The sequence below is a fragment of the Brachionichthys hirsutus genome, unplaced genomic scaffold (genome assembly GCF_040956055.1).
Source record: "Brachionichthys hirsutus isolate HB-005 unplaced genomic scaffold, CSIRO-AGI_Bhir_v1 contig_445, whole genome shotgun sequence".
In the NCBI taxonomy this organism is placed as follows: Eukaryota; Metazoa; Chordata; class Actinopteri; order Lophiiformes; family Brachionichthyidae; genus Brachionichthys; species Brachionichthys hirsutus.
Genome location: NW_027180348.1, coordinates 59,073 through 72,735, shown reverse-complemented (window position 1 = coordinate 72,735; position 13,663 = coordinate 59,073). Strand labels below are relative to the sequence as shown.

The following is a 13,663-nucleotide window of genomic DNA, read 5'->3' as shown; positions in this document are numbered from 1 at the left end:
TTCAGCTTCACCCAGCAGGGCTGATGACGTCATCAGTCGATGACGTCATTAACATATTTGGGTTTTCCCAAATGACATGAAAAGTGTTCACTGAGCAGGAAGAACAACGCTGCCCTTACAGATAATCGATTATTGATTTGAATGAACTTCCCTTAATGTCAGTTAAACTTTTACAGAATCACTAAAACCCGCAGTGTTATTATTATTATTATTATTGTTATTATTATTATTGTTATTATTATTATTATTATTATTATTATTGTTATTATTATTGTTATTATTATTATTATTATTATTATTATTATTATTATTGTTATTATTATTATTATTATTATTATTATTATTGTTATTATTATTATTATTATTATTATTATTATTGTTATTATTATTATTATTATTATTATTCAAACATGTCTGCGCCCCATCCTGCTGGCGGCGCAGCGACGCACTAATCGATATCACATGCAGGTCTTGTGAGCGACGGCAGCGCGATTCATTCCAGTTCAGATGGAAGTATTTGCGATTCCAATGGCTCTATCTAATCGATCTAATCGATCTAATCGATCTAATGAGAGAATAAACATTTATTTAAGACAACATACCAGCAGACCGATTCCGTCTCTCCTCCTACTCGGCTGTTTCCGTTGTTTTATTGATCGGACGCTGTGAAACAGGAAGCGTTCTGTCAGCTAAAGTCCCGCCCACTGGCGGATTTTCATTGGTTCAAATTCTAGCACAAGATCACGTCTTACTGAGACATTCCACACGAGGGCAGGAGTTTCCACGGATCGATCCAAGGAAAGTTCATGTCGCTTAATTTAGGGTCGATTCGGTTCTCATTTCACTCTAAAACAACACTCTGCTATATCTGAACTGTTGTATTAAAATAACAGTTTGATTTATTTGATATATATTTTCTGCACCAAGTTAAAAATTCAGTCATGAAAACACTCCCCTCCCAGGTACCCCTTCCCCTAGATCAGGGGTCGGGAACCTATGGCTCTTTTGATGATCGCACATGGCTCGTGCTCAGATAAAAAAAAAAAAAAAAAGACTTTTTTTTTTTTTTTTTTTTTACTCGCCTTGCCCGTGCTTACCGCAGCTGGTTTGCGCGCCCAGGTCGTGTGTCGTGTTTTTTGTTGTAAGTAACTTGTTCACTTGTGTCTGGATCTTCTTATGTTCCGTTTTCTTTGCGGCACCAGACAGTCGCCGTCTGTTAGTAGAGCTTGTGTTGCAGGGGCATTTTGCACGGCTGGCATTTTATTGTGAAAATCACAGAGCGGAAGCACGCTGTCACGGTTCCGCCCTAAGCCTGGGCTGCCACTTTAAAAGTAGGCCGTCATCCCGTCATTAGGGGTGGGCGTGGCCAGCTGTGTGCACGGTGGCAGAGTGGACTTTGTTTGGCTCCACCTTAATTTCCAATTTCCCTGAGAATTCTCCAAATACACAGTTCACAACAAGTTTTTTTTATTATTTTTTTATTTACAAGTTTACAAAAAATAAACAAAAATAAAACATCGGGTTCTGACTCCGGCTTCTATTGTGATGAACGAGGGAGCAGACGTTGAAGGTGAAGAGAGCGGCTGAGCACATGAACACAGCGTGAACAGCAACAACACACACTCTGAGCAGCCCCAGGGGGCAACTAGCGCGCTGATGGGGTATTAGCAAAACGCCGACTGATCTCTGATCCTCTGAAGATTGGAGTCACAACGACTTTTATCCAGGACAATCTAATTATCGCCACAAATTATTTTTAGCTCTCTTTAACATCAGAGGTGCTTTTTCTTCAATTAAACACTTTATTTGCTCTTTTTTTTTTTACTTTGTTTTTTGTGCATTCATATTCTTCGCTTCTAAAAAGCACATCCAGGCAAACAAAATAATGGGAGTCTTGAGTCTTGTGATGGAACGACCAGAAATAATCCAGCACGAGAAAGTTATTTGGTAATAAATGTGATCGTTATGAGGGTTTAGGTTTAATTTTACAGTTAAAGTGACATATATTATCTGTTTAATGTCATTTAAGGCGGCAGCTAAATGATCATTTTGTTGCTTCTTTAAAAGAGCCGTCATCAGATTGCTTCTTGTGTCTGAGCAGCACTTTAAAACCCAAAGAAACGCCATTAATAATGAAGCAAAGCTGAGATGTGAGGAAGTCGACAGACTATAATCAGAACTTTTGAGTTATGAACTGTTTGTCAAACGAAACAACAAGTAATTCCGAGGTGGCACTTTGGACTTAACCCTTTAATCTGATAATAAACATTTTCAACTGAGCTCTGAAGAAATATTTCAATCTGGCATGTTCAATAGATCTGAAAGTAATAGTAATTTGCTATTTTTAGAAGAAAATAGCGTGGGCAGATCTTCTGAAATGATTCCCACGTTGATCTAATTTAATGCTTCTCACCTGTGTGGGTTCTCATGTGGAGTGCCAAGCTACCACTTTCTCTGAAATGTTTCCCACATGTTTTACAATTATAAGGCTTCTCACCTGTGTGGGTTCTCATGTGGCGTGTCAATGTACCACTTTCTCTAAAATGTTTCCCACATGTTTTACAATTATAAGGCTTCTCACCTGCGTGGGTTCTCATGTGGACTGTCAATGTACCACTTTCTCTAAAATGTTTCCCACATGCCTTACAATTATAAGGCTTCTCACCTGTGTGGGTTCTCATGTGGACTGTCAATGCACCACTTTCTCTAAAATGTTTCCCACATGCTTTACAATTATAAGGCTTCTCACCTGCGTGGGTTCTCATGTGGACTGTCAATGTACCACTTTCTCTAAAATGTTTCCCACATGCCTTACAATTATAAGGCTTCTCACCTGTGTGGGTTCTCATGTGGACTGTCAATTTACCACTATGTCTGAAATGTTTCCCACATGTTTTACAATTATAAGGCTTCTCACCTGTGTGGGTTCTCGTGTGTTTTAGACAGTCACTATTTCTTGTGAAAGCTTTGCTGCATGTTGTGCAAACATATGGTCTCCCTTTCCTGGTCTTTTTGCTGTGGGTTTGAAGTGTGGGATCACATTCAACATCCTCTTGACCTGTTTCTCTTCTGTTATCATGGCTTCCAGATGCATGACAGCTGTTCGAGAACAGCAGCTGGTCAATGTCTGCTGCTCCTACCACAGAGGTAATAACTGGCATGAGAACTCCAGACTCTTCATCTGCATCTTCATCAGCTTTCAGGAACAGAGTCTGATCTTTGCTGTGGTCTGTTTCTCCACGAGTCGGACTCAACATGAAGGTTCCAGTCTCCTGCTTCAGTCCAAGCCGCTCTCTCTCCTGACTGGTGGGGATTTCTTCCTGCTCCTCTTTCACGCGTGGAGGCTCTGGCTCCTCTTTGACAATACTGGAGTTCATCTCCTCCTTCCAGAGCTGCTGATCAGCAGGAACCTCCTCCTCCTCCTCCTCCTTACAGACATGTTGCTGTGGACAATCTGGAGGACAGATTGAAGGAATTGGACGCTGCTGTGATGAAACAAACATGCGAGGACAAACATACATACTTATTCTGGGTGATTTCATTCCGGGTCTCCAGGTGATATCTCGCAGTCTTCGCTGATGATCGATCTTCACTCCGTTTTGTTCACTCGGTTCTTTACAGGCAATCTTTGGTCGCTTTTTAAAAAGGCATCCTGTTCAGCTGAAATACCTGCAGACAAAACAAATGATTCCCTGTTATCTTCTGCTACAGCTGATTGTACCGTTAATTTAAAATCAATAGAAATGGAGAATCGCCTCCCTTTATTCCTCTAGAAACTACAAATATCATTTAAAGAACAGGAATACCAATGCAAAAATAAATGTCATGGAAAGCAGAAATATACATAAATATATGCAATATAACCAGAAAATAAGAAATACTAATGACATCACTGTCTTTTAAACCTATTATATAAGGAATCGTCTTTTGTCTAAATATAATCTCAAAGCCTAAAAGTAGAATTTGTTCTTTAAAGTGTTCATGACACAAAATTGAGATTTTTAAACATAATAGATAATAGAGAAATCCGACCCCAATGAAATATTTAAAAGTTACAAACACACATTGCGTCATCCCACTGAGAACAAAGAACCGTTCTTGTGACTAGCATTTTAGCGGACTAGCATTTATCCCACTGAAAGACATCGACCCGGATATGACGTCAGTGACAGAACGAATCTCGGCTTCGTTTTAGTGTCGGGCAAATAACACCTAGTTCTGATCAAATAAACCAATCGGAGATATACCAGATATTTAGCAGTGCAATGGTATAGTTTATATAATCGAATGTGCAAAGAATGATTGGAAAAAAAGACGCTAATAGCGTTAGCGCGAAGCTAACGGCTAAGTTCAATGTCAAATTCAATATGAATGCTAACAGAGCAGCTATCCAGTTAAGCTAGCTATCGCCCGGTTAAACTGTGATGACGCGATGCGGCATTAAAGACGCATCACACGCAGTTCAGTAAATTTTGAACGTTAAAATATATCCCGGTTTGTAAAGAGGATCCCGGTCAAGATGTCCAAATTCCATAAACCGGTTCTTCAGTTTTGGAAAATATCGTTAACGGCTAGTTTCCGACCCACCGTCTTCAAAAACGCAGACAGAACGAACTCGGGCGTTGTTTATAACGGAACATTCATTTCCCCAAGGACCCCTTAGCTGCCCAAGGTGCCTGATGTAAAAACACTAAATTCAGCTTTGGACAGTTACGGTACAAAACAAGCAATCATAATACAGTAGTTCCTCATTTTGGGGGGTTACGTTCTAAAAACAACCCGCAACAAGTGAAATCCAGAATGTAGTCATCTTTATTATTTTACAATTATTATACATGTACATAAATGTTTTAAGGCTGTAAAACCCCTCACCGCACACTTTATACACGTTTAACAGTCAGGCATTAATCTAAATAGATTGTTTCATAGCGTGTTTCTTTACGTTAGGGTACGTGTCATTTGGGAGGACAGCATAGAAGTCAATGAGACTGTTGGGATTAAATGCGTCTTTGAGAACATCACAGTTCTGTAACTCGGCTAACTCAAACTGATAAGAAGGCTGGGCTTCATCAATATCGGCAACAAAGGGTTTCTGGAAAAGACGGATTTCTTTTGCATTAACATGAAGTTCACGGAATCGCACACCAAACTCCTCCTTCAGCATTTCCAGTGCTCGCACACACCTTTCAGCTGGGAACGGGACGGCTGGGTTATCTGCAGAGAAGCTCTGTGTGACAGGGAGATGGATGAAGTTGTGCTTTTTCACTTGTTCCAAAAGCCGCACCAGTTTCACCTCGAATGCTTTTATGTGGGAATACATGTTGCAAATGAGTTTCCCCTGGCCTTGTAGCTGCAGGTTAAGGCTGTTCAGCATTTCTGTCATGTCTGTTAAAAATGTGAGGTGCCATTTCCACTCTGGGTCGATCAGCTCTGGGACCGTTTTGTCTTTTGAATGAAGAAATGCATTAATTTCGGGTAGCAGCTCGTAAAAACGCCTCAAGGTCACAGTCAATAATACAGTAATCTCGAGCAAAGAAGAGATTACCTATTTGGGCCGTGTTCCCCCAAGGGTGGAACTGTGACTCCTGCCCTCAAAACATGCACCTCTTCGGCCTCATTCAAAATGGCCCTAAAAATACACCTTTCAGGGGGGCAGGAACAGGAACAGAAACAGAATCAGAATCAGAACCAGGTGTCTATTGCCATTGTCAGTGAAGGTTCACAGACTAGGAATGTTTCTCGGTGAAGTCGTGCTACATGTAACAGTAATGACGAATACACAAAAAACATAGAAGTACAGACACATCACAAAACAGCAGCAGCAAGAGTGGATACACAGATATATTATTATATTATATTAGCAGCAATAAAACTAGCGTAATCGCGCAGTGCAAAGAGAACAGTGCAAGTTATCAGTTACGAAATGTTCAAGAGTCCGGGACAGAATTATTTTATTATTCTTTTTAATTTGTTATTTTGCGTCTGTGGTGTAATTTATTTTTATTTTATTTGTATTGTTAAATGTCGATGATTTATGTACAAAGGACTTTCAACAGAACCAAGACCGCAAGGGTGTTTGACTGTACGTGGACTCTAACATGCTATCTAATAAATATATTCATCATCACCATCACTGATTGATTATTAAATATAGATCAGAGCTGATCATTCATTGACGTTTCAGATATCATGAAACCAGGTGCAGCGGGTAGCACAGTCTCCTCACATCAGCAAGGTTCGGGGTTCGATTCCTATCGCTACAGTTTGTATGTTCTGTGGGTGTGAGCAAACGTGCTGGCGACGCGTCCGGGGTGTGCCCCAACCCTCGTCAGCTGGGATAGGATCCAGAAACACGAGTGACCCTGGCGGCTGCAGACGAGACAAGGCCGACTCGTCTTACAAGAAAAAGGGAAGGACGAAGACGGCTGATATTTCCCAGCAGCCTTTGCAACATTAGAATTGATACAGACATTTTGATCAGCATGTTAAATGAATTTATTATTATAACATTCATTCATATTTAACCGTGAAGACGTAGATTTCTTTGGTATGATGCTAAATTAAGTCAGGGGTACGCCGATATCGCTTAATGTGACGGCATCACGTCACTGATGAAATTGCTGCCATACTGCGTTACTGTGCCTTTGATGTAGCTTGTCATACAACTGTCTTTGATGTACTTATTGAACTTTGATGTCTATGTCTTTGAAGTCATTGAGTGGGAACCTATTTATACAAGCAATCCTCTCAGTATATTTCTCAACACTCAAGTATGTACAACAAAGAGATGCAAGCACCCGTACGGCCCTCCAAGGACACGGGTCGGGTCCTTCCAGGAAAAACGACAAGTCTGCTCCTCCCAGCAAAAGTTACGAGTCTGGATCTCCCAGCAAGAGCGAGGAGTCTGGTCCTCCCAGAAAAAACTTCATCCCTTCTCGGTGAGGTTTTCCAAGAATTTCTTGGGAAACTGTCCAACAAAGAGTGGGACGCCCTGCAGTCAGGGACCGCTGATAAGAAGACAGAAGCACGTCTTCTGGATATGGGTGCCGATATAATTAAAGTAGTGGCTGACTCAGTGACTCAGAAAATCACTTCCCCCCTGACATCAAAAACGTTAGGGAACAGCCTTCTTGTTGATTTAGAGAAAGTCCAAGAAGCGCTGGATGAAGTCCTTCCACCGGTCCTTGCCTCGACAATGGGCGTTCCAGAGGTGGTTGAGATGTTGGCCCCATACGAGATATCACGTCTGGTGTCTAGAGAGGTGATAAAGACCTTAAGCAGGAGCCCCAAAGAAGCTACAATCACAAGTGGGCAGATCTCCATAATGCGGCACTTCAGAAAGCTACTGCAGAGATTTGCTCAAAAGAGTCGCAAATTTCTTTGCTGGTTAAAAGAGGAAGAGTCGGCAGCGAAGGACCTCGTCTCTCCGGAAGGATCCGAGACCGAGGACTCCATGATGGGAGATCTGATCCCTTCAGAATTGACCATAAACAACGCCGTCGATAAGGACAACATCGTCTGTGAACCCACAGAAGGCGAAAAGGAAATTCTTCCAGCGCTACCAGAGGCCCCTGCCATCATGGAAGGGGTGCCTTTGGTAGCTGTGGAAGAGGGAGACCTCCCCACTGCAAGGGTCTGTGGTCAAGAAGACAGGAGTGATGTCCAAACTGCATCGTCGCCGGAAGGCTTGGAGAAGCAGTGTCGCTGGATCATCACGGTGCTTCTCGCAAGGATCTTCCAGGGCAAGAAGATTCCTGTAACGGACATGATGGAGATCAAGGAGATGATGACGAGTGTGCTCGTCTCCAGTATCCAGGAGTCGTCCATCACTCTGGAGATGGACACGAAGCAGGTCGACAAGCTCGCCAGACGTGTCCTTAAGAAGTTATGCAAACTGATGGGCAACCATTGGACAGTTTGCATAAACATGATGGGAAAGAGGGCGGGAATTTATAAGATCGTCATCGACACCCTGATCAGATGTCTGGAGAAAACAAGGAGACCGAACCCATTTGTTCGGGTCATTCGGTCTGTTTGTGGCCTCTTTCGCAGGTCCAAGAGCTCCGAAGAGCCATCCAAGTCCTGATGAGACGTTCGTGGCGTGAACGCCCGCTTCCCCAGCTTGCAGGTCGTAGGTGTTGCAGCGCCTATGACAGCTGGCTATGGGTGAGAGGCGGGGTGCACCCTGATCAAGTCGCCAGGGCACCGATACCGGACTGACTACAGACGAGTCCTTGTTTTTGACTCTCCTCTGACCTGCCATTCTCTCTCTCTCTCCCAACCCAGCCGGTCAGACAGATGGCCGTCCCCATGAGCCTAGGTTCTGTCCAAGGTTTCTGCCTGTTAAAGGGCAGTTTTTCCTTGCCTCCGTTGCCAAAGTGCTTGCTCTTGTGGGTCAAGTTGGGTTCTGTCGTTTCCACGTGATCGCGTCACGAATACACGAAACACAAATGAATTGAATAAAACATTTAAAGGTTGCTATTATCGTCTCGTCTACTATATTGTTCTGTATCTGTAATAACTACTTGCAGTTCTCTGGTGGTTCTGCTGGATCCTAATGGGCTGTCAAAGTCTCGGCTCGATGATGAAACCATTAGAGGCGGCTACACCCTGGACGAGCCGCCAGTTCATCACAGTCATTGGCATGTTCTCCCCGTGTCTGCGTGGGTTCTCTCCGGGTTCCTCCCACCCCCCAAAACATGCTGAACATAGGAAATAAACACTTTGTTATGTTAATACTAAACCCGCTAATTAATATTTATTTGAATTAAACAGCTGATGAACTTCAGATTTTTCTAATAAACCTGAAACAATCAAGTGGGTCTGAATAATTCTGCCCCGGACTGGAGGAGCTCTGGAACACACAAGTTGGACTTCTGTTCACTTTAAACTTTAAACTACCCTGCAAGTACTTCAATGTTCCGTTATCATTTGTATTTTATGTTGTTTTAGACACCAGACGGAGCTGCACTCCTAATCTCATTGTGTAGCTACTATGCCATGACAACAAAGGCTTTCTATTCTATTCTATTCTAGCCGCCAGAACTCAACGCTAACAGGCTAGCTTAGCAGCGCGCACGACCCGAACCCGAGTTCGTTATTTGCGGGTCCGAACGACACGGAAAACGGCGAGGAGGCGTCGGAGAGGTTTAACCGCCAGAAGCCATCAGCAGCAGCGGCGCTACACAGCACGTTAGCATTTAGCTGAGCAACTTACCAGAGCGGCTAAATGGGTCAAATCCCAAAAGCAACACTTTTGTGAGACAACCACCAAAAGACGAGTGTAGATTCAATAGGTGCGTTTACATGGACACATGAAATCAGATTAAAATCCTGATCGGAATGAAAATGCTTCATGTACACACCCAAATCGATTAGTCTGACCCAATCAAGCTCGATCCGATCACAATTCTATTCCGATCGAGAGGGGTGGTTTACACCGATTTGTGATCCGATCAGGGCGCATGAAAACGCTTATTCCGAAGTATCGGTACAAGCCGCCCTTACTGCGCACGTCCATGACGTCAGCTCCACGCGCTGTAGACATGGCGAGCGGGAGGTATAATTGCTCGGTGTCTGCAACAAACACGTTGCTGGGTGTCCTACGATGCTTTAACATCGACACTATCAAAAATAAAAGTGCGGTCTGGAGGACACAGCGAAGCTCCGTTTGGAAGAGCGATGATTTGTTTACAACGGAAGTCGCTACGGCTTCCTCTATTATTTCCGGTGTTTTTGGTCAAACTGCGCATGTCAAAATAATGTACTCCGATCAAAAGTGTGATGCATGAACACGCAAATCCTAATCGGATCGGATTTTTAGGGTCCATGAACACGGTGCATCCGGTCACAATTTTACTCTGAACTCTGATCGGATTAAAGAAATGTTGTCCATGTAAACGCACCTTATTGCATCGGTTCTCAACCTACACCCCGGTAGAAGCAACGGCGCAGCTAGCTATTAGCAGTTAGCTTCCACAGACCGCCCAGTTAGACCACTTCTGTTAGCATTAGCGTTAGCTAGAGGGCTAGCTGTTAGCGCGCATGAGAAACCAGGGCAGCTTCTGGGCACTTATTCGCCGCCCCACTTTAAATGTTAACGACTCGCGTCAAGTTAACGGAGGGCGCTGCCACAAAACCGGGAAACTAGCGCGCAGCAGCGCCGAGAGAAAAGTACTATGCTTGGACTATGCTGGAGCTCTGTGGGTTCTGGGTGAGATGGACTAAGACTTTGCTGTAATGGTGCAGGAAGGTCAATAGAAAGACGATTAGGGGCATGAGTGATGGGTGGAGCCTCTGTCTGAGCCAGACTAGGTGGCTGTGTAATGCTAACAGCTGTGGCCTGTGCAGGACATGGGGGCAAGGCCACAGTGGGACTTTGTGGTCTTGAAGTGCGTGGGATTAGTTCCTCCTCCTGAAGCCTGCAGGTGGAGCAGGCAACCTCTTCAGACCTCGCCCTGCCCTCCCCAGCCTGGACAATACACTCTGAACGGACACACCTGTAACCACACACAAAAATAACACTGGTATGCCTTCTCAGGAAAACAGCTGAGCCTTCAGGGAAATGTTCTACAACTGTTTCCTAATTAAGACGGTCGAGCGGTGGTTTCTGGTGGAGGATTAAAGAACTACTGCACCTACCGAGAGCAGCGGAGACAAGTCACATAGCCCTGTGGCGTGTGGAGGTCAGGGGCATGGTCACAGAGAGGGCAGGGCAGGGCAGGGTCACATGACTCGCACAGAAATGGGTGATTGGCCCATTGGCCAGAGGGGGGTCCAGGCAGCTGCCGTGGTAACGGTTACCACAGCTACAACACATCAACAGAAGGCTGACATCGCCACCACCCGAGCATGACCTGCACTGAGAGGACGCTGCAGAGAAAACGTGGCAACAGGTGACGCGTTAGTAGGGCGGAGCTCAGGTTTGGTCGGTCCACCTTAAAACAGGAAACAGTACGACGGCCGGTTGTGTCACAGGTGACCCTCTCATAGTGCAAGGAGCCAAACCAGCAGGTTGTGTGTACCTGCTAGTGTGTGTCTCTGGGTCCGGTTCTGGTGAGCTCCGGCAGCAGCAGCACAGGGAAGGTGGTAGCTCCGCCTACAGCTCGTCTCCCGGCAACGCAGTGACGCTCCAAACCGTCGACAGAAAGCACAAACCTGTACAGGAAACGGATGGGGCGGGGCTTAGCGAGGCTGTACGGCTGCGCTCCCTTTAAAGGTGTGACCAGATGCTACACACCGACCTGCACGCTTCCTGAGTCGATGTAGAGCAATGATTGGCCCTCGCCTCGACACACCCCTTCTGACCACGCTGCACACTCCAGGCGAGCACAGCACTGACCTACACACACACACACACACACAGGTTTACACGGACCGATGCCAAGAGGGAAGCCAGCATTTAAAGGCGGGGTTAAGTAGCGCCGTGCTTCCTATACCTGTGGGGTCGAACAGTGATTGGACGCTGACGTCAGGTGGAAGGCCGATGGGTCCGAGCTGCTCCACGAACTCCGAGAAAGACTCCTCCTCTGAAACGTCAGACTCTGATCAGAGCAGGCGTGAGTTTTTATTGATTATTGATTTATTTGTCCAAAGTGGATGGAGAAGTTGTTTTCTGTCATATATAAAAAAGATATATTCATCTGTGGAGATTTTAATATAGATCTACTTAATCCAACTAAGCAAAATACCACTGATTACTTTCTTGACTCAATGTACAGTATGTCACTTTACCCATCTATTACCAAACCCAGTAGAATCACTTCTCACAGTGCTACAATAATTGATAACATTTTTTCTAATAACATGTTGAATCACGCACTCAGTGGCCTGCTCATTTGTGACATTACGGACCATTTACCTATTTTTACTGTTTATGACTGTGAGATTATGAAGATCAAGGAAAAGAAAAAAGTTAAATATAGACGTTTAAGAACAGAAGAAACGATCGCTGCTTTTGATAACAGTCTCATGTTACAGGATTGGGGCTCTGTCTATTGTGAAAATGATGTGGACATGCATATAATAATTTTCTTGATATATTTATTTCGCTCTATAATAGATGTTGCCCTCTTCAAGAACACCATCAACACAGAAAATATTCTAAATGCCCTTGGTTAACCAAAGGACTACAAAACGCCTGCAAAAAGAAAAATAAATTGTATGGAAATTTTGTCAAGCTAAAAACTGAGGAAGCAGTACGGAAGCTTTTTGCGTTCACTGAAGAAAAAAAAGTTTTGGTTTCCTGAATTTATGAATTAATGAGATAAATCCCTTCTTTCCTGTTTTTAGAGGTATTTTTCTCCGTTTTTCTGAAATAATGAGATAAATTAATGCTAAATATATTTTTTTATGTTATTAGAGGTATTTTTTTCTGTTTTTAGAGGTATTTTTTTCTGTTTTTAGAGGTAATATTTTTCTGTTTTTAGAGGTAATTTTTTTTCCCAGTTTTTAGTGGTAATTATTTTTCGGTTTTTAAAGCAAATATTTTCTTTTCTGTTTTTAGTGGTAATATTTTTCGGTTTTTAGTGGTAATATTTTTCGGTTTTTAGAGGTAATCATTTTTCGGTTTTTAGAGCAAATTTTTTCTTTTCTGTTTTTAGTGGTAATTTTTTCCGGTTTTTAGAGGTAATTTTTTCAGTTTTTCTGAAATGTTGAAATAATTCTGTAGGCCTATTTATTTTAGGTCTAGTAATGGCTGCCGTAGATCTTGCTTGTTCTATTCGCTTTTATTTTCATCTTGGTTTAAGACACTGGGAAATACTCTGCTGTCTGAGTAACCTTGAAGGGATTGTTCTCAGTTTATCGACTTTGCGTAGGCACCTCAAGTCTATGCGGTTGTTCAGAAGAAAGAAATGCTGGATACTGCGCCGTTTCTTCAGGAACAGATGGATCAACATGGCATGCTCCATGGATATAAGATGATGCACCAGAAATACCTTCAACATGGCTTTGTTGTTACTCAGGAAACAATTAGGCATTTGTGTTCACCTGCTACACTGCTCAAAATATCCAATCTGTGGGCAAATGAGGGCGAAGGCTGCAAGCAGCATCGACATGCTTCTCCGGAAAATAGGGCTTGAAGTTATCTCATAAATTCAGGAAAACCTAAACTTTTTTTTTCTTCTTTAAGTTATCTTATAAATTCAGGAAAACCGAAACTTTTTTTTTTTTTCTTTAAGTTATCTCATAAATTCAGGAAAACCGAAACTTTTTTTTTTTCTTTAAGTTATCTCATAAATTCAGGAAAACCGAAACTTTTTTTTTTTTTCTTTAAGTTATCTCATAAATTCAGGAAAACCGAAACTTTTTTTTTTTTCTTTAAGTTATCTCATAAATTCAGGAAAACCGAAACTTTTTTTTTTTCTTTAAGTTATCTCATAAATTCAGGAAAACCGAATTTTTTTTTCTTCAGTGAATGCAATAAGCTTCCGTAAAGCAGCATTAAGGTATAAGGCATATAAAAATAAGTTAATAGACATTATCAGAATTAGCAAAGAGTCGTACTACAAAAAACTGCTATATGAAAATAAAAACAATATAAAAGGAACATGGAATATTCTAAATACTCGGTTCATCATACAGTTCATCACAGAGTCATTGGCATGTTCTCCCCGTGTCTGCGTGGGTTCTCTCCGGGGTCTCCGGGTTCCTCCCACCCACG

General features: G+C 42.9%; 1 long non-coding RNA gene across 1 annotated transcript; it reads right to left on the bottom strand.

Moving 5' to 3' along the window:
* Positions 1 to 11,246: 11,246 nt before the first annotated feature.
* LOC137913874 (uncharacterized) lies at positions 11,247 to 13,663 on the bottom strand. The gene is made up of 3 exons (XR_011106396.1): positions 13,583 to 13,663; positions 11,439 to 11,528; positions 11,247 to 11,341 (listed from the first exon to the last, which is right to left on the bottom strand). It is a non-coding gene; the product is annotated as an uncharacterized lncRNA (long non-coding RNA).